This window comes from Mirounga leonina, unplaced genomic scaffold (genome assembly GCF_011800145.1).
Source record: "Mirounga leonina isolate KUSES-001 unplaced genomic scaffold, KU_Mleo_1.0 Mir_321, whole genome shotgun sequence".
Taxonomy (NCBI): domain Eukaryota; kingdom Metazoa; phylum Chordata; class Mammalia; order Carnivora; family Phocidae; genus Mirounga; species Mirounga leonina.
Window position 1 is genome coordinate 4,030,838 of NW_023270680.1, and position 21,538 is coordinate 4,052,375.

Here is a 21,538-nt window from a genome sequence, read left to right on the forward strand (position 1 = left end):
AAATTCCTTAAATAACTAAAAGTATAGAAAAAAAACCCAACCATCACGTTTTACTTCAATTCAGTCTTTGACTTATGCGCCTACAAAGAAATTAAAGAAAGAGGGTTTATGGTATGTGTATAATTTTTCCTGCATTTTTCACTTTATCTCATCAGCTGTCTCCATGAAAAATATTCTTTAGAAACAGTTTTTAAAAACAACTAATTTTTTTTTAAGCAGATAAAGGTTGGTTTTATTGAATAACTGATCTGTGTTACTGCCGAGGCCACTATGCACAGACAAAAGAGAGGGAGTTTTACTGCTTCGTCTCTTCCTCCTTGGACAGAGTCTCGATGATTTCCTCCGTCTTGGCCTGGAGCCGCTCTTCACGGCGCTTGCGAGCCTCCCTGGTCTTAGATCTGCGGGCCTCAGCCTGGTCAGCCAGGAGCTTCTTGCGAGCCTTGTCGGCTTCAGCTTGTGGACGTGTCCCGTGAGAATCCGCTTGTTCTCGAACACGTTACGCTTCACTTTCAGGTACAGACTGTGATACGTGTGCCGTCAGTCTTCTTGGATTCGCGGTATCTCCTGAGCAGCCGGCGCAGAATTCTCATCCCCCTCAAGCAGGTTACCTTCTCAGGCATTCGAGCGTCGGCCGTACCCTCTCTCTTACCAATGCCCGTATGTCTGCCCTTGCGGCGGGCCAAAGTGTTTTTACAGCACCGAGCCCGGGAATGGACAGTCACAGGCTTCCGGATGATCAGCCCGTCTTTGACCAGTTTTTGGATCTGCTGACGGGAGTTGGCATCGGCGACTTCACTGGTCTCGCTGGGGTCCAACCAGACCTTCTTTTTGCCACAGCAGAGGGCACTGGAGGCAAGCCTCTTCTGAAGCCTGAGCATACCCCTGGCTGCCTAAAAACAACTAATTTTATTACAAAAATAATAAATGATCACTATAGGAACACTTGAAACACAGGAGAAAGTACAAAAAAGGGATTAAAATTGTTTGCTGTCCCCTCCTCGCCTTTAAGAGACAGCCAGTTGAGGATTCTGTATATTTCTTACAGTATTTTCGTACTACTGAAATTATATTATTAATGCCAGCTAACATGTATTGAGTATTTATACTCACCAGGCAATTTGACATGTATAAAATGTACTCCTTGCAACACCCTCATGTCTAAGATGCTATTCCTCCCACTTCGTAGATCAGGAGGGTGGGGCTTGGACAGGTTAATCAGCCTGTTAGTCACTTTATCTGTGATTAGCTAAAGTCACACCACTAGTGAACTGTTGAGGTCGGACTTCGAACTCTGCCCCTTGGGCTCCAGCAGCACTTTGACCACACCGCCGCTCGAGGGTCCGTGTGTGGTGATGACGGGGTGTATGGTACACCTCGGTGTTCTTGAAAAACACAGAGCCTCTAACTTACTTAACCATCTCGTTATTGTTTCACACTTGCACTATTCACAATTTTCACTTTTATAAATAAAGCCCAGTTACATATACTAATAATGACTGTGCATAATTCTAGACTCCTCCACATGGAAATTATCTCAAGACTTTTGATAAATAGTACAAATTTAATTTCCAAAAGTTAATACCAGAGTGGCAAAATTTTCACCTCTTGACATTATCGTGGTTGTTTTTTTTCTATAGTTTTGACACTTTGATCGGAAGAGAGTGCAATTATATTATTATTTCGTATAGGACTTGTTTTATAATTTACTTTGTAATGGCATTGACAGTGTGAAAAGTCATCGCGGGGGTCTCTGCAGACGACACACATGGAATGAACGAACGTCCATGTCTGGAAGGCAGTCATTTGCTCAAAGAACAAAGTGGCCCCATTCTCCAGGGTTTCCTCCACCTTCCATCCAGATGGTGAGGGTAGAATCTACCGGAGAAGTCTCCTTTCTCTGGGATAAACCAGTTTTTCGTAACAGAATGGAGAGAATGTGGTATTTTCTTCTCTCTGACCTTTTCCTCAGAAGCACAGTTTCAGCAAATGTTGGGAGTGTAATGGGAGGGGCCTGGTACCCTGGAGAGAGATGCTCTCCCTTCGCTACCTCCCAGCCCTCCAGTCAGAAAAATTTGGCTCCTCCCAGTGTACTAACTGGAGGATCTTTAAAACCGAAAGGATTAGAGTTAAGCCAGAATATTCTATTGCTGTTCTACATCTCAGAAACCCTCGAAACAGAAGCTACAGACAGTTTCCAACTGTACAGAGGACAGTCACAGAGGCTGCCGAGTGCAGGAGCTGGGGCTCCCTCCCAGTCCAGGCTGGCTGCTCAGTCCCTGCTTTGTGGATTCCGTGAAGACTGCCCTGGTCAGAAGGGAAGAGACGCCCAACAACCCCTCACAGCACTGTGTTACTCTTTTGGAGCAGATGATGTTAGAACATTTTAAAACCTCTTTCTAAAAGGGTTCCAAATGTCCTATTTCCTGGGAAGGGTACAGGCCCTTCCGAAAACAGTCTCTAAAGGGCAAACTGACTAAGAGTGCTTTGTGGGAGGGGGAGGGAGGGGTCTGGGATGTGTTGCATTCACATATGGTGTCCACCAAAATCATAAATGTATCTTAGAATCTGAATTGAGGTATGGCAGCATATACCAAGACCCACATAAAAATCTATTTAAAAATCAATAAATATATTAATAATAAATCCCAAACCTGCCTTTTCTATCACTCAAACCTGCCATTTATTATTGTAACAGCATCTAACAAGCTAATTTTATCTTAACTATTCATTGTTCTATTTGACTAGTAGGCCAAATATATAAGAATGATGTGCTTTAGAAAGTCATTTGAATAGGTTGGATTCCCTTCAGATAGTCTTCAGAATTCTTCAATAGTCATCAATTTATTTGGACATTACCACAAGCCGGTGAAATAATTTTTAGTTCTCATTTCATAAATGAGGAAACTGAATTTCAGGAAAAATACAAGGGATTTGCTCAATACAACTATGTTATGGGCAAAGCCAACACCCAAATCCAGGTTCCCTGATATCTAATGCTTTCCTTGACCTAACCCTGGCATCCTGTGACCTGAGGGGTGGATCCTGGAGCGAGGAGCAGGCTGCAGGGGAGGCCGGTGCTCCAGGCCCACCTCCCATTGCCTGTCATCAGACGCTCCATCCTGGCCAGAGGAAGCTCTGGCCCATTTGGAGGAGCTTTCTGATTTTCCTACTCCACCTACGGAAAGAATCTCTAACAAGGGAATTTCCAGGAGGTGGAAGTGCTAAATGTGGGGAGCATTCCAGCTGGTCTCTCAGAACTGGCAGGTGAAGGTAAGTCCAAGTTTGCAATCAACATGTGAACTCTCAGGCGATTGCCCAAGGCCAACTTGAACGGAGGTGTCTCCTCCATTGGAGTCGCATCTGAACATCCAGCTTCATCTGCAAGCCCAGGAGACACACCACTCCTCCCAGGAGCTGGGAGGGAGGCCTTTCCTGCAAAAGGCATCGTCTTGGCAGCTTGGAGTGCTGCAGAGGGAGGCAGCTGTGTGTGCTGAGCCCCCGTCCTGGCTGTGGTGTGGTGAACTGGGAACCCTGCAGAGGAGCTGGCTCTCGGGATGAGTGGGAGGACTCCTGTCTCCAGGGAGGAGGGTCTGCACTAGTACACGCTCACAGAGCCGCCAGTGAGCCTCAGATAAGAGGGGACTTCGTGTTAGACACAAAACAGGAAGGGAAGCTCTTTTTCTTCTGTTCTCTTCCAGTGACTTTCCAACAGATACTCCAACAAACTAAGACCTGGGAAGATAATGCTATGTTGAAATGGACATTGTCAAAAGATCCCCAGATCTCAAACCAACAGTGTGAACCGAGAGTTGGCTACAGGGAATGCTACAGAAAAGATCTGGAAAAGAACAAAAATGTAGCTTCTGTGCCCACTGTCCAAGGATCAAGGTGCTCAGTATCGGGAAGGGTCCTTCCGATCCATCCACAGGGGTCCTGCTGCTGTTGCCACAAGCCAGCAAATCTAGATAATTCAGACACGCCAAGCCGCACATTTCACCTCTGAGTCCGTAAGGAAAAGTCTGAAAGTACAGCTGTGGCCAGAGACGTAGACAGCCTCAGAGTCAGCAGTCAGGGACAGAGTCATCCCGAGCGCCGACTCTTGATTCGGCTACACGCTGGAATCGCCCAAGGGATTTTTAAAGCACGGATACCAGGGTCCCATCCGCAAGACCCTGAAGTCATTGTTGCGGGGCTCCAGTGTGGACAGGGGTCTTCTGAAAGGCTCTCCAGCTGGTCTTAGGACACAGAAGATGTGGGAGCCACTGAGCAACACAAGCTAGGAGAACCACAAGCTGCTCCCACGTGGAGGATTCTTCAAGGAGTTGAAATCAGAGCGAATCCAGGACCATGAACAACCAGGCAACAAGGAGCCATGACAGGTCGAGGCTGGGTTTGGGTTTGGTTGTCATACTCTCAGAACCCAGACATGTTTGGTCACAGGGTCAGACAAACTCAGCCCCTCCCAGCACTGGAGGATTGAGGGCGGTGCTGAGCCACGTAGCCACGTGGCCGAGGGCCCCACGCTCAGGTGCCTGGAAGCCAGCTCCGCACCTGGCCAGGACTGGAGCCCGGCCTGCAACCCGGTCCTCACACACACACTCACCCACAAACACACATGTCAGACAGCCGGGACATGCCACGTTTCCTCTTGGGACCGTGCTTGATTCCACGGGAGGTCTGAGCAGGTCACACAGAGATGCTCCGCTCAACGACAGCGGACAAAGAGCCGTAGCCCTCGTACTTATTTTTCTGTCAGAGATTGGTGACTCTTGCCCAGTGAGAACTGGCTCGTACTCCCAGATAAACCGAATCCAAGACCACGAGGCGTGACACATAGTGGGCCATTCTGTCTAAATTCTGCATGGACTGTTAGAGAAAGGCGTCAGTAGAGCCCACTAATAATGCTGAGGTCAGTGCCTCTGGCTGGCCATCAGCTTGCCTCCGAGAACCCCAGAGAAGAATGCTCGTGCCCGCCGGGGCGTCGAGGCGCCTCCCCAGCTGTGCTGTCCTCCGTGACGGCCTCCAGCCCGGCACCTCCCCTCCTCTGTCACCGCGGCCAAACGTTCCCAAAGGCGAACTTCACCCTCCTGGGTGTACACCATCTCGCACAAGGTCAGGACAAGGGAGCGGGCCAGAGAGCTTGGCCCTCCGCTCCTCCTCATCACGGGCCTGGCACAGAGCAGACGCCGAGTATTTGCTGCAACCACAGGTGCATGCTTGCAGCCTTCCTGTGTTCCTCGGGTTCCTCCGTGAGGCCCTCCCCCTTGATGCCAGGGGACCCTGGAGACGTAAGGTCGTGTCTCTACTCTGACCTCAGCAGGAACAGGGCCTGAAAACAGCCTGGTGCCTCCCCTCCTTTCACTTTCCCACAAGAAGTGATGGCTCCAGAATCAGCGCTGGTCTCCTCTCCCCTGAGACAATGTTCACGTCAGGAGAACGAGCAGCAAGAAGGAAGAGGATGGAGCCAGGCTTCGCCAACATCTCGTCCGCTGACGCAGAAGGAGAAGGGCCAGACGGTCCACGCCAGAAGGCCCTCAGCTGGGGAGGCTTGCCTTTCATCCAGGACTCAGTTGAACCCTGGAGCGGGGGAGCCTTTGTAGGGATTTGTGCTTGAGCTCAAGAGTGGGCGAGCCTGAGGGAGAACCACTTGAACCATCTTGTACCGTAGCAGGGCATACCTACCTCAAAGGGGTGTTGTGCGGAGCTTAATTAATTAATGTTTGTAAAGTGCTCTGGGCTCCCTGGATGAAAGAGTGCCCGAAAAGTGCAACGTATTATTATTAAAATGTACTGGCGCTGGGCCCGACGCGGAGCGCAGATAGACTCTGATAAAAGATGGACCACAAAAGAAGGAGAAGTTAATAGGGATGTTTCGGGAGTGCTGCTAATAGCCTCACTGAAATTATTCCTCTCTCCTGTAATGATGATTTGGAGCAGAGATAGGATCTCAACTCCTTGCAGAACCGAAGGGTATTTCCGTGGCGGTCGTTTTGAGGACCCAGAGACGGGTACAGAACAAGGAATGCCCCGCCCCGCCCCCCGGGAGCAGAACCAGCCACCTCGCGGCTCACCGCTCTGCCTCGAGCCGGGGGACCCGGCGTGAGTAACCTCTGCCTCATCGGTGATCTGGGCCCCCACATGGTAGGCTACACGCCAGTGTGTGCAAGTGACTGGAGAAAGTAGGAAATGAGCGAAGAGTTAAAACGGTACAGCGAGCGAGGGAGAGAAACCCCCCACCGCCGGTCCTGGCCGGGTCCCCACCGCCCGCTCCACACGTGTGCCGGCAGAGTGAGTCTGAACACGCACGCCTTTATTAAAACACACAAGTTAACTGTCTCCTGAATCAGCTGGGGTGTTTCAACGTGCCACAGCTCACAGAAAGCAATTTCTTCAAGTCCTGGCGCACAGTTGCCCTGAGTAACAAGTACCTGTTTCTGTTCCAGGAAGAACAACAAGAAGAGGCCAGGCAATGGTTCAAACGCCTTCTCTGGGCACAGAGCAGCTACTTTAGCCCTCAGTTCCGGGGGGGCACATTTCCTGCCACTTTGATCCCGTGGACTCTGGCTTGTAGGTCACGCCGGCGAGGTTTCAAATGAAGACACGGGCCCAGAGACGTGAGACTCCACGGTCACGGCCGTCCGTCTCGTCCCTGGAAGGACTATGATTCAACCAGAGGCTACTGAGGGCCCCCAAGAAAAGTCGAAGGAAAGACCCTTTGCTCTGTTAATTGTCAAATGGGGGGGTGTCCCATGGAATGGAGCCCGGGTCCCGTCCATCCGTCCGAGCTCTATTAGCAGCAACCACTGGCTCGGGCCGTCCGGCACCTCCACACACCCTTCATCTGACCTTGGCTGACCGTGGAGAGAAGGTGCCAGTCATTCTCCCACCAGGACGAAGGCTCCGTGGGGCTGGTTCAAGGAGGACCCACGACCCCCATCTCTTGGCCCCAGTCCGGTGCTGGTTGGTGGTGGCGTTGGTCTCGGCCCTGCTGTGACTTCTGACCTTTCTCGGTGCTTCGAGACCTGGGCCGCGTGCGTGAGCATATCGCTTCCTCCCTCTTGCCCTGTAACGGGCTTGATGGAGAGGCCGTGATTTATGTCCCCCGAGGTTCTCTGCAGGGGAGAGTAAGAGTAAGAGTAAGAGGCTTCTCTGTCTGTCTGCACAGGAGTCTCCTGTTCGCCTGAACGAGTATGTCAACATGCAGGAGGGTGCGGGGGTTTGCACCTCAGGGTGCAAACCTCTGAATGAAACATGAAAGGGGCATTTTAGGGGAAAAACACAAATATAAGTGAAAGTCAGCCATCTGTAAATATTCACAAATAGAAGCAGAGATCAGAAAGGGGTCTTCAGGTTCCCCCCACCACCCTCACTGTCAAGTGGTGTCTGAACCCAGAGGGATGGTGGCCGCCACTGCTCTGAATCCATCAGCAGCAGACGCAGGACCAGGATGCAGGTGTCTGGACACTGAGCCCACTGTCCCCAGAAGGCAACGAGGGACTGACCTGTGTCCCCGGTGTGTCTCCTGACACACCAGCACTGAGCCTCCTGCGTTCTTGCGTTATCTCAGCATCGTGAGAAGCGCCGGCAATGGGAACGGATCAAGAGACCCCCTGAGATCCAACTGTGTTCCTCGTTCTGCCGTCCGTCCTCCCCGACTTTTGGAGGGCAGGACTTCTAGAACCAATGGCCACGTCTCAAGACCAAGGTCAATCACGTCCTGTGACTGCTCAGAGAACGCTTCATTTCTCAGAAGGGACGTGCGCTCTCAAGTTCACCAGGAGAGAATTTTTGTATTAAAACTCATACTTCTCAAATGGAACTTGATTATAGAATTAGAGACGTGATCATCACATGTGGCCACACAAACGTATGCATTTTGCCTCCAGAAGGTCAGAGAGTTGATGACGGTAATGATCGCATCGTACATGGACAATCCTTTGAAATCACTACTAAAAAGATACAAAAATTCAAACTATGAAATATCTAGTAAGTCAGGTAATGCCAGCCCTCCAATACTGTGTTGGTTATTCTGGTCTTTTGCCTCCGGATAAACTTCAGAATCGGTTTGTTGATAGCACAAAATAACACGCTTGGGTTTTGATAGGGATTGAGTTGAATCTGTGGATCAAGCTGAGAAGAACTGACATCTTAACAATAGTGAGTCTTGTTGTTTTCTCCTTTCTTGATATTCAGAGAATGACAATAATTCAATCAGGTCTGAAAAATTCTTTGTGTGTTGAAAGGGGCCATGTGAATCAGACAAGAAAAAAACCCAGAAAGTCCAAAATTTCTGCTGGGAACGAAGAAAATTAGCTACAGGTAAGCATTTTAACTAAAAAACTTAGTTCACCTAGTATAAAACGTTTATAATTTCTAAAATTCATGCTAAGTCTCCATGTTTCTATTCGTTTATTTCTAAATTATTAATTTTTAAATATTAAATTAATATCAAACATTAAATTGATTTTAATGCTATCAGATCAAAATAACTTAATATTTAATAATTATTTAATATTATTAATTACTAATAAGTCATGAATAACTGAAATTAACTTAAATCATTTAATTATTATTAATCTCTTTCATAAGTTCTTAAACTTATGCTGATTTCTTAGAAATATACTAAAATATTATTTCCATCCTAAGTTACTGGTGCTACTTTGAGTATGTTCATTTTTTCCCACGTTTTATGATCTCTGAACAACATGGAGAGCAGCTATGGGTTACGGGATAACCCACAGTCCAGGAAATTCTCGTGGCTGTGGAAGCCACGCTCTGTTCAGGCCGTGGAGACCCTGCCGCCCGAGGTCAGCAGCTGCCTGGCTCTCGTCAGAGGGGAGGGGAAACCACCTGAAACTCATCGGGGTGCTGTTGTTTATTAGTGGTCTGATCAGAGCGCCAACGGGAGGGGAACGCCTTCTCAAGCGTGGTCCCTTAGCTCTGGACGTGGAATCCCACTTATCACTTGGCCACGGCGGAAATGTGGAGCAGAAGCCCCCCACACTTAGCTACCGAAAGCAGACGAGGTGACTCTCCCATCTGCCGTGAGCTGTCCCGGGACCTCTAGGCAGATCTCCGTTACCATCCGATGTCAGCGTCATGATCGCGATGGCTATTTGTCACAGCGAGTCCGAGGAGAAGGGTCCCTACGCTCTAGAAATACGTATTGCAGAAGGAGTAAATTATCATTATGCCTCACTTTACTCTAAAATGTTTTCTGTGGAAAAACAGCTGAAGAAAATATGGAAACATTTCATTATGGGCAGGTCATAGGTCATTTTACCAAATGTAGCATCAGTATACCATTCTCTTTACATTTCCATGTTTTGACATTTTTCTTAATTGAAAACACTAACATCCACTTTATCGAGGACGGGAAGGTGCCATTCTCTGGAACTATGGACAACACGTCTCACCCACCACACCGCCCACCAACCCGGAAGCTGCCCCATTCAGCCTGCAGGTTTGAAGAGATGTCGAGTCCTCTAAGTACTTCGCTTTAAATGCTCTTTACAGTCTCTGGTACAAAAGTAATAACTGGTTAACATTCAGAAGGCGGGTAAAAGGAAGATATTTCCAGCCTAACAAGTTAGGAAAAGTATCTGCGCTGAAAACCACATGAATCAGACAACATGTTCATCTCTGGCTGCCACGCACGCAGCCGATCACGTTCGGCTCATCCAGCCATCCCGTAGGTCTTGTAAACTGAGCCCTTCTGGTTGCCCCACTACTGCAGCCTCGATGAACACCTCGTGCCCCCCTTCTAGTCCACCTCAACGGACCCACCACCTGCACCGCTGTCCCTCTGTCTCTCTCTTCCTCCAACAGTCATGACTCTTACCAAGTGCCCATCGGAATGAACTTTCCAAACTGCCTACTGGGCTTTGTCAGGTCCCTATGTAAAAACTGTCCTTGAAAGCCTCCCGGTCGCCCGCAGGCCAGGCTCGGCCATCCTGCCCCACGCGGGCCTCATCCCTCGGCACTCAGTGCTGCTCGCTGCGGTACCGGCCTCACGTGTCTGCGCCCTTCCGGCCCCGTCTTATCCTCGTCACTCCCAACTTCGCCACACAAGCATGTGCATGCACACACACGCTGCTCCCGTCTCCCTGGAGAATGTCTCCCGGCCCTAGGAAACGACGGGGGTCTCTCCCGGGACCCTCCCTGCGGCCCGCGGAGAGGCCGGGCGCCCGTCCTGTGCTCCTGGCCCCGCACCCGCCGCTCCCGCAGCCGCCCCTCCTCAGATGGGCTTCTCTCTCGCTTATGTCTGCTTCTCCCAACCCAGCCAGTCCCACCGGCTTATTCCATCCTCTTACAAGTCAATAATATTGATAATAGATTCATTCAAATTGAAATAACCTGTTAGCACATGAAGATAAAATACTATTATATAAGATTGTTATGTGTATATTTAACAGTGTAGTTCCTAACAGAATAGGAAGGCTTGGTGTGCCTAAAATCCCTTTTTTTTCCCTAAGTTGAGAACATTATTTTATTTTTTATTTTTCATAAAAGTGTATATATTTAAGGTGTACAGCATGATGATTGGACACACAGTGAAATGATCACTTGGGTCAAGCTAACGAATACACCTGTCTCCACATGCGTGTGGTGGGATCACCTGAGCGTCCTCCCCCAGCAAATTCCCAGCGTTCAGCACAGCACTGCTCACTACAGACCTCGAGACTCACATCATCCCACCCGGGACCCATGGTAACTGCAGGTCTACTCTCTGCTTCTGTGAGTTGGACTTTTTTTTTTTTTCGATGCCACATATAAATGAGATCACAGAGTGTCTGGCTTATTTCACTTAGCACAGCGTCCTCCAGGTTCATCCATGTTGTTGAGAATGGCAGGATGTCCTCCTTTTTTGGGGCCGTGCACTACTGTACACCTAGATCGTCTGCTTTGTGCACACAGATCCTCTATCCCACACTGTGGTACCTGCTCACCCGCCCACAGACGTGGGCTGTGCCCTGGCTGGTCGAATGATGCCAAAGCCCCGATGCTGTGTGGTTGAGACCGTCTCCTTTCCAAGTCGATGCCAGCGCTCTGAGCCCAGAGCCTTCACCCCCTTGCCTGCTCCACCTTCTGATTTCTCGGTAGGAACAGGCTCTGCATGCACCGTCTTGTTTAAATTCTACTGCTCTACAGCCTCTTGTGCCTCGCTGGGACCTCCACTAGGCTCCGCCACCTCTGAGACCTCCCTTCTGCTGCATCTCATTGTCAATCCAGGCTATTCTGTGATAAATCCGTGAGTTTTCCTCCGTAGCTTCTCCTATCAGTTTTGAATCACGTAGCTCCAAAACTGCACTCCAGTGTTCACACGTGCATTTTCTCCACGATGCATTTAATGTGTTTTCTGGAGAATTTACTTGAGAGACAGGCCACCTTACAGCCACCACACCTGGAGCCCTGGTCCCTGCTGGGCCAGGCACCTTTGATCCTTGCGGGGAAAGACCATATACCCATCTTTATGGGTAGGTGCAGCCGAACTCGGAGCTGCAAATGATTTTTGGAGGACAGCTTTATGGCACATGCGTAAGATGAGAAAACCCTCCCATAAGCGGCTACCTTCTAAACTAGCCAGAGACGGCGCAGTTGCTTTTAAAAGCTGTGAGACAGAGCTTGCTTACTTTGATAAACTTAAGAACAAGGTCAAGTATTTTGAGATCTCTAAAAGAAAAATGGATTTTCCCCTAGTCTTATTGTCACTACCTCCAGTTGACATTGGACGGGCGATCATGTGGTGCACTTTTCAGAAAGCCTTCCCAGAATCGTCCAAGAGCTCAGAGCATGGCTTGCAATATGAGCCAGCTTTCAGCCTGACCACGCGAGCAGGCACAGCAAAGATGCACTCTAAGTACACGCTAAATGGACATCTTGGCCCGGGAAACAACCATGTCAGCAGAGGCGGCGGCGTTGATAACGAAGGACAATGATACAAACGGGGCTGGAGGCCGGCACGCCAAGCGCCTGTCCTCAGGGCTTCCCAGCATGCTTCTGGCTCCCTGGGGCGCGTATGCCCGCTTCCTCCTTCTGAAGGTTTCCTGTTTGGTTGGCCTTTTATCACTGGTCTGTTTGGAGGACAGCTTCCCCTGTGCCAGATGCCTCACTGTGCCTGGGGTGATAACAACTGTTTAAGGGATTTCAAGAAAATGCCAGCACTTCAGCGACTTAGAGTACTTGACATTCTCTCTGATAAAAACCAGTTGGTTGAAGGATTTAAAATTCATGCAACATGTGGCTCAAAACAGGATCCAACCTGAAGGAATTGAAATTTGGGTCATCAAGATCTGAATAATTGAGGTATGACCATGGAAAACAATATTTTCCAATGAATAGATTTTCATATGATATGATCATATTCTTATATATTTTTGAAGACGTTGAAAGAGTAAGCAATTCATAGACCTACAAAGGAGGAAAGAACTGCTGAACAGGGATCCTGGGGAAGAGAATATTCTAATTAGCAAAGTACAATGTTTACCCAAGAATGAGTGGGAAAAGCCTCGGTATCCTCCCCATGTCACTGCTCTGTGAGCAAGACTTGGTAAGTGGATTTTAAGTGACTTTTCTTGTTGAAGATGCTGCAGTGTGACTCAAGGTCACTGTCTGGAAGCTCAGGGACGACCAGCTGTCCCTGCCTATATTGTGGGTGTGGATGTCATGGGGGGCACTGTACGCATCCTGACTCTGGGGCAGAAGTTAACAGTATCATGTGTTTTACTTACTTGCTCTTTCATTTTGGAAGGGAATGTGTCCGAGCAGTGACACTGTTGTACATGAAAGCGGCACTTGCAGCTGGACGGGAGGAAATGGCAACATTAGCCTCTGCCTTTGTCCTCAGCAAGAATATTATGCACTATTCCCTGAAGATACTACGTATGCTTCACTTCAAATATAGAAAACATCTGACCACTGTCCATGATAAGGTCAAGAATTATTACTGAAACAAATTATATAACTGCTGATACCTGAAGCCAATCCAAGAGTAAGTCATGGTCAAGACCATGCTTGCCTGTCTGTGTTCAAATCCAGCTCCTCCCCTTTCTAGGCTATGGTTTGGGGAAAGTTCCTGAACTTCTGGGAGTTCCTGAACTTCTTGCTCTCCCCACTGTAAAGTAAGGGCAGTAATGGTACTTGACACATAGTCTCCTTATGATAATTTAGTGACATCTCTTAGCACAATGCTCTCAGCAAATGTTCACCACCGTCATTGTTGCTAATACCTTGCATCTAGATATGGTGCATTTGTGAAGCTCTTTACATTACTGATGCAGGACGTGAGGGACACTAGTCTATTACATGGATTCCCAGGGAGTTGAACAGTGAACATACTCTGAAGGGTGCATGGATTTGCATCATTCTGGAGGAAGGTACATATGGCAGGATTCTGTATTAATCCATGTTCCCTTTTAGTATATTTGTGGGTTGACTGGATGAAGAAGTAGATGGCATGTCCTTGACTAAAAAAAAAAAAAAAAAAAAAGCCTCCTCCAAGCTGGAAGGTCGGGTTCTTCAACTGAAAACACGTTTAAGGGGAGGTGTAGGATGATTGCTTTGCAATCCTTAATGCTGATCCAACCCTGGTAATCGATGAAGAAAAGAAATTGCAGTCAGATCAGCCTCAAATTTTAAAATAAAATATGCTCAACCAAACTGCAGCTGACACACAAAGTTAAGAGAGGCAGCAATAAAATCAATGGTGACTGAAGACTCAACTATATCTCAAAAACATGCGATGGGTACCTGCAAGCAAGCCTGCAGTCCAGCTAGAAAGAGTATAAAAGTCCTGCTCCTGGGCTTTATAAATCACTTGCCAACCACTGGGGCCAGGAAACCTGGTTTTACCACAAACAAACAAAAATCTGAGGTTTCAGGTTGAATGACAAATTCAAGGAGCCTACATTGCAATACATACTGCATAATGGACGGCTGCTTAAAATATACACCATCACGTTCCACAGGCAAAATTCAGATAAAACCATGAAATAAACCAGCACTCCTTTGCCCAGACTGACATTCAAATACCACGCTCAGAACGGCATATCTGATTCAAAAGAGGCCGGAGAGCACGTGGGATGGGTCTAGCGTGGGACAGCAGGGGACGGGACAGCAGGGGACGGCACAGGACCGGACATTTGTGCAGCCACCGAGAGCTCACACGCCGGCAGTCACAGAGATTCCCTGGACCGTTTTCAGAGCAATCTTATGAGATGGCGTTCTCGTCCCTGTTCTACACGTGAGCCCACAAGACAGGCTCACAATCAACTTGAAACGTTAGCGACTGTGCCCACCTCCTGTTAGTCAGTGGCCAGTCTCACGTCTGACTCCGAAACCCAAGTCACCTCCCTTACGTAAAATATTCACAGCCAACAAGAACGGCTGATGGAAATGGGGAAGAGGACACTTGGGGTGATGGAGTCACGCTGTCTTTCTCCAAAATCCTGAGGTGCCTTCTGTGCAGCTCCAAGAGAAAGAACTGGAAGAACCAGGAGGGAGAAATAAAAGAAGCCTCCTTCTGGTGCAGGGGAAGCAAGAACTGCAGAAATGCATGGCTCCGTCGCCAAGCGGCCAGTACCTGTCACAGGAGATGGGCGCAGACGTGTCCGCTCACCGGAGCTGTGGTCCAGGTGACCCTGCCTTACGCACCATGCTGCCTGTGCGCCTTCCAGCTCTGCCCGTCTACCCCACAGACTACAACGGCCAGTGTCTTTCCACCTTTGTAAGCCGGCACGTGGCCTTCAACTCAACAGGTGTGCCACCAGGCCTTGCTGCGATTAACGAATGCATCGGACGCTCAGAAATATGACCTTTTTATCCATGGGGACTGTTCCCACATTCACTAAGAAAGCAAGTTTTTGTACAGTGTTCTTGTATAGATTATCTTTAAAGCACTAGCAATACCAGCATTTCTTATTTAAAAAGTCCTGTTTCTCCTTTCGCCATAGTTTTATGCCTCAGATTCTCTCCGGGACCACCTCTTGCGAGTTAGCTATTGCTATTTTTTTTAAATAAATAAAATCTTTTAAAAAAAAAGCTATTGCTATTCTTTTATTGAAATCTATGCTGGCATTGCTTTATGTTTTCTCTCATGACCAGTTCTTGGACGGGACAAACCCAACTTTTGACGATCTCGGGGCAGTCCACATTCAGACAGATCTGGTTGGTGCTCCCGCTAAACGGGAGAGGACCCAGGATTGGCAGGAGCAGGGGGCGAGCTGGGCGTCTCCGGTGTTTGTCTGCAGCAGTGCCTGACGGGGCGGGGAGCTGACCCCACACGACACGTCCCCTTCTCTCCACCCAGAGACCCGCACCGCAGCCTCCACGCTCACCTCATGCCCAGGCTGCCTGCGCATTTCTGGTTCCCTGCAGGGAAGAAGGAGCACTTGCCGGAAGAGTGGGGAAGTTGATGTAGGGGTGAGAGGGTGTGGGGGGGAGAGGAAGTGACTCCTTTCACTTCACGTTAACATCTGCCTATGCTTTTTCTTGAGATCCTGGAGGAGGCAACATGGCACTTTTAATCATATTAAAATATTGTTATGAGACATATTTAATAACCATCAAATGTAATGAGTCCTAAGATCTGAAAATGGAGGGCTTGGTGCCATAAATGGCCGTTCATTATCCACAGCTAGACTTTAATAATAGATGTGCCTATTGCTTAAACTGAGCAGAGGGTACACTTAAGATTGCTAAGATAAAAAGAATATGGGCACGAACAGAAGGGTCACAGGGATCCCTTCAGCCTCTGAGACTCAGGATGAGCGAAGAAGTATTCTCTGAAAACAAAGGGTAACAGGGCACTTATGTGGAGCACCTGCATCAATCAAAGCTCACCTGATTTTTAAATATTTATCGAGAGTCTACTATGTGCCACTTTCCCAGGTTCCACGTTCTCACTGGCAGGGGAGGGAGGCCCCGTCCTCCAGTCCTGGGAGGAGGCAGAGGCTCATAAACCTCTCGTTGAAGGGGTGATGCTGTAGCAGATGATGCACCACAGAGGAGAGACGGCTGGACGTGGGGGGAGGAGGGATCAAGGACGAGCCAGCCGTGCAAGAGAGAATGCCTAAGATGGAAACAGTGGTACTCGTAACTGGATGCTACTGAGTGACCAGCCAGTCTCCTATGAGCTGGCCACAACGGCTAGCAACAGAGCGTCCTAGGGCCCCCGTGCTCCCAGGTGGGCTTCGGGGAGCAGGCCCCGTCTCAGCAGGTGGGGCAATTACAGCTGCCTGTGCATGCCTTCTGCCCTAGATGGAGACAGGGGCTCGGGCGGGGGGGGGGGGGGGACAGCCTGCAAGACAAGCATTAGAGACCCGCACTAGAGGACAGTGGCCGTGGGCTTACTGAAGCGTCCACCACGCTGTGAAATCAAAGACCAAAAGTCCAGAGCTAAAAAGAGGAACAGAGCTGAAACCTGATGATTATCCGTTAATTTAACTTGCAAAGCTCCACCCGTGTGGTCCTCCCTCCAGCAGCCCCAGTAAACAGGCAAAGAATTCTGCTTGACCAGATGTGTCTCCCTGTCTCCCCCTTAAATAACTTCCGAGCGTCAGTAAGCATTTGCTGTCGCTTGTTAATTACTTGTCGAAGGAATCGGGCAGAGAGACGTTTAATGCGTTAGGAGCTGAGGCTGATTGAAAATCAATCGGAAATTAGGGTAGGATTTCCTTCTCTGAGGTTATTACACAGTCGATAAGAAATGGGTTTAGATTTGGAAGAGTCCATTTTCAGGCAACCTTTATGATGACGTCATTTCCGTGAAGTCAACACCTGACTCACAGCGCACACCTAAAAATAGACAGCTCCCCGCTGAGCCTCAGCCTCCTCCATCGGGACCGTCCCCATCTTCTCAGCCGGGAGCTGAGGTCAAGGTCATTTCGAGCGTGAACAAAACGACCATCAGTAAAGCACGAAGGAACTTTGTGCTGCAGTGGAAAATAAGCCAGGCTCCCTGGTTCTCCCGGCCCCCCTCCCGGCCCCGGGGCCACAGCCACAGAGACGGCGGTGGGGGAGCAGGTCCCCACAAACCCTCAGACACCTGCCGTCCCAGGCGGCGGCTCTCCTCTCCCACCCTGCTGCGCCCCTCCCCTGGGCATCCTCGTGGCAAACACCAGAGGAGAAGGGGCCTCTGCCCGTGCCTCTCCTGCCCATACGGACCCCGCCTCCACACTTAGCTCCCACACTGAACCAGGGGCAACTCCCAATGAGGCAACCAGCCGGGCCAGCGATCCGCTCGTGCCCACGGGGTTCCTAACGTGGTCGGTACTATGCCACGCTTCTGACGAGATCAAAGATTCCATGTGGTTTATTTTAGATTTAATTCTTACATAAGAACTGTGTATAGGTAAGGTGCTGCACAATAATTTCCTGCACACATGCAAAGTGACATGATTGCTCCCGTCGAGCTAATTAAAACATCACCTCCTCACAGTTCCCTCGTATGTGTGTGTGGTGGGAGCACCTGAACGCAGTCCTTGAGCAAACCCCCAGTACTCAGTACAGCATGGCTGACTGCAGTCCTCGGGCTGTACATCAGCCTCCTAGAGAACTGCCACTTCGTACCCTGCGAGCATGTCCCCGCCTCCCCCAACCTCCCTGGGACGCTGGCAACGACCACTCTCCTCTGTCTTTACAATTCCATGAGAAGTGAGATCATGCAGGCTTTTCTCTCTGAGCCTGGCTGGTTGCCTCATCGGGAGATGCCCCAATACACGCAGCATAAAGCTCTGCAGGTTCCTGCCTGTTGGCACAAACACCAGAATCTCCTTTTCTAAAGGCTGAATAAAACTCCATGTGCGCGTGTGCATGTGCGTCTATCACAATTGCTTGTCCGCTCGTCCGTCGACGGACACTTAGGCTGTCTGCATGTCTTGGCTACTGTGAATAAGGCTACAACAAATATGAGGGTGCCGAGGTCTTCGAGGCATTGATTTCATTTCCTTTGGAAACATACCCAGAAGTGGGATTGCTGCATCTTATGGTAGTTTTAGTTTTGGGGGGCGCCCCCATCCTGTTTTCTATAATGTCTATACCAAATTACGTTCCCGCCCACAGCGCACGAGGCCCCCTTTTCTCCGATTCCTCGCCAGCACCTGTTGTTCCTTCTTTGATCACAACCATCCTAACAGGTGCAAGGTGGTATCTCGTTGAGGTTTTGATCTGCATTTCCCTGATGATCATGTCCAGAAAGATAATTCACAACGAACACCAGCCTTTTCTGGGGAAATATCCAGATCACGAGTGCTTGGCGTCAGGATGAAGAGAGGGAAGGCTGAGGACACCTGAGGAGCTGCGCAGGGTCTCAGCCAGACGACAGGCAGATGAGGAGGTGAAGAGCCCAAGCAGACACGCAGAAGAGCAACGGCACATGTGTGTGCCACGCTGTGTCTCTAATTACACCCTCTGCGTGTTTCGGAGATGGGGGCTCTGCCAGTCTCCAACGGAAGACCTGCTCACTAGAGTCCCGTCCCCTGTCCATCCGCTGCCGCGGCCCCGGGACAAGTGCTCCCGGACACAGAAATGCCCCCAGACGAGGTGGCACCCAGAGGAAGAATAGCCTCTGACAGTCCCCAGAGTGGGCCCGTAAGCCCCTCCCAGCCGAGAGAGGAGGTCATGTCTGCACACACTCACTCGAGCCATGACGACTGCAAACCAGTCTAGCGTGTCTTGAGCCCCCGAGGAACGGAGAATCGGTAGGCCACTGGGGTCAGGTAATCACACGGTCACTTCTTTGCTTGATTGGCTTGGTCGCGTTGCTTAGGGAGACTTCAGCAAGGCGAGTGACATGACCAGCTGCGGAGATGTCAAAAGGCATCAGGAAAAGGATCCGTCATGGGAATTATTATGAGGCCGCCATCTTTACTGTCTCATGAGCCACGGCCACGGCCGTTCCGCTCCCTGAACACGAGGTGGAAAATGCCGGCCTTCAGGTCCAGTTTGGGATTCCATGCATCATTTTGCTCCATTAGCCCGAAGCCCCTCACACTGGTTTTCCTAGGCAGACGTGGAGACGCACACCCAGAATCGTCAGCTATTGTCACCACCACTGTGAAGGCTGCTTTGCTTTGTCTTCTCCTGGCTCAAAGGCAAAGCTCTGTTTTGGGGGAAAAATAGTTTGACCACATGTGGGAGGCCTGAGTCATTATTTTAATGATAACATTTTAATAAGAAATTCAATTCTTATTACTTAAAATATGTGGAACTCTAGAACAGACACTTCTAAATATCACGATGTCTAATTTCCGATCAATAACAGGCCTTTTGGCAAGAACTTGTTGGAGGACAGCTGTAGTCTCTTTCGTGAGGCTCTCCTTAGCTACTATGGAAATGAGGTCAGATTACAAGGGGGCATTTCAAGGTGCTCTGATTGTAAGGGTGACCAGGTGATAAATAAGAGGCACAGGTCTCAGGGCCCGGATTCCTGAAGCACGTTTCAGGGTCCCCTGGACTTCCTCCTTCCATCTGAAGCAGGTTCCTGTTGGGTGAATTCTGACAATGAGGAAAGGCAGACGGTGACCTCTCTTGGATGTTAGAACCCCCCCCCCCCCCCACCCCAGTCCCCAGCAGTCTCTTGCGGATCCTCAGACCCTGCTTCTGACCCTCACACCGAGACCCGCTTCACGGCCTGCTCGGCCCGAGGGATGTGTCAATGGACGTGCGTCCCGCACCCAGGGACGACCCTCCTCCAGCACCGCCTCCTGCGTAGCCCGCCTCGGTCAGAGCCAGCAGCCCGCACAGCCCGCACCCGCCCTCCGGCGGGCTCCTGGACCGGGCAGACACTCCTCAGCTGTTCTCACACACTTGCTGTTTGTTGTCACAGTTTCTGCATGTCTTTGCTTCAGCTCAGGCACTATTAGTAGGTCTCTAAATAATATGCTAGTCTACTTGAGCTACTATAGGAAGGAAAAAGCAACAAGAAGAACGTTCCCAGTGGCAGTCCCAAAATATTGTTCCACTGACCTACCTCTCCTGCTCCAATTTGCCACCCCAAAGAGAGCTCATAAAGGGAGAGCAGCACCCGAATCACTTTCTGTCAGACAGCAAACAAGCAGTGCCATTTTTCCTTAAATTGGCATGACTCTATTATTAATTAATTAATTAAGCATGCCACAAATATTTTAATTCAGTGCCTGCTCTGTTGCCAGGCATTATTCTATGCGTTTTCTCCCAGGAGCCATGAAGGGAAAGGAAAAATTCCCTCACAGGGTAAATGCTTCTTTTTTTTTTTAAAGATTTTATTTATTTATTTGAGAGAGAGAATGAGATAGAGAGAGAGCATGAGAGGGGGGAGGGTCAGAGAGAGAAGCAGACTCCCTGCTGAGCAGGGAGCCCGACGTGGGACTCGATCCCGGGACTCCAGGATCATGACCTGAGCCGAAGGCAGTCGCTTAACCAACTGAGCCACCCAGGCACCCAGGGTAAATGCTTCTAACAGCAAGTCATTCCTGGGAATGTGTGCACTCCTTGGGGAAGCACGTTAATATCTTCTGTTGCATTACTATTTAAGGAATCACATCAGGAAGCATTTAGGGTCCTCAGTAGAGTGGAAGGCAGGAATCAGCCAGCAGCAGTTAAGAACTAGTGATGAACAGGGTCCATCTGATGGCCCTCCCTGTGGCTGGCCCCCCAGCACCCGCTTGGTCATTGCTGGTTCCATGGGGCCCCAGGTTCTTCTGGAATCAGCCTCAGGGCGGGAGGGGGGCACCTGAGGAATGTCTGTCCCATTGCTCACATCTGGGGGTGGTCATGCCAGGGCTTCTCCCAAGGGTGTTCCCGAAGATCCCAGGGACACGGGCTCTGTGTGCTGCTGGGCAGCCACGTACCAGCCCCCCGACACAGTCCCCCCAAAGATGAGGGTTAAAATGCCCGCTTGGGGATTGCTGTGAGTCTCAAACTGGGTAACAGCTAGGACAGTGCTTTTGTGAACCAGAGAGCACCACCCAGTGTCACTACAGTGAGTCTGGGGTCTGGAGCCATGGTTCTTCCTTTCCCAAAGGGACTAAGGAATGGGACAGGACAGATGACCGGGAATTCCGGAAATGACCCCGGGAAGGTAGCACAGTTCAGGAAAGGCTGTGGATGGTGGGGAAATAGCCCAGCCCGAGCCGAGAGATCCCGAGGATGCCTGGCTGCAGAGGTGGGGTAGGGCCCAGCTTTGGGATCCTAGGTGATGGACTCATGGTTGGCAAGTGAGGAATATCCATTTCTTCACCCATGGTTGAACTCCCGAGCTAGAAGAAACCACGCACCGCACATCCTCAGGCCCCCACCCCGCTCCCGCCAACTGTCTGTGACCCAGCCAGCTCAGTGCATTCCCCGGATCCACGGTTGGGTCTCCTACATCCTGGGGCACTGAGCCCTGGCAGCGTGAGGATCGCGTTGGTATCTCAATTCTCCCCAGCTTTTCCAAGAGTCCTGGGTGCAAATGCTCAACTGAACTGAATTGCTCTCCTTGTCTACACCAGGGTTTTCCTCCTGACTTTGCACACCGATTTCAGCAAGGGCCCTCTGGGGTTCCACTCCGAGAGTGAGC

At 49.9% G+C, this 21,538-nt stretch overlaps 1 pseudogene; it reads right to left on the minus strand.

Moving 5' to 3' along the window:
- Window positions 1–295: 295 nt before the first annotated feature.
- Window positions 296–878, minus strand: LOC118026790 (annotated as a pseudogene).
- Between the last annotated feature and the right edge of the window lie 20,660 nt (window positions 879–21,538).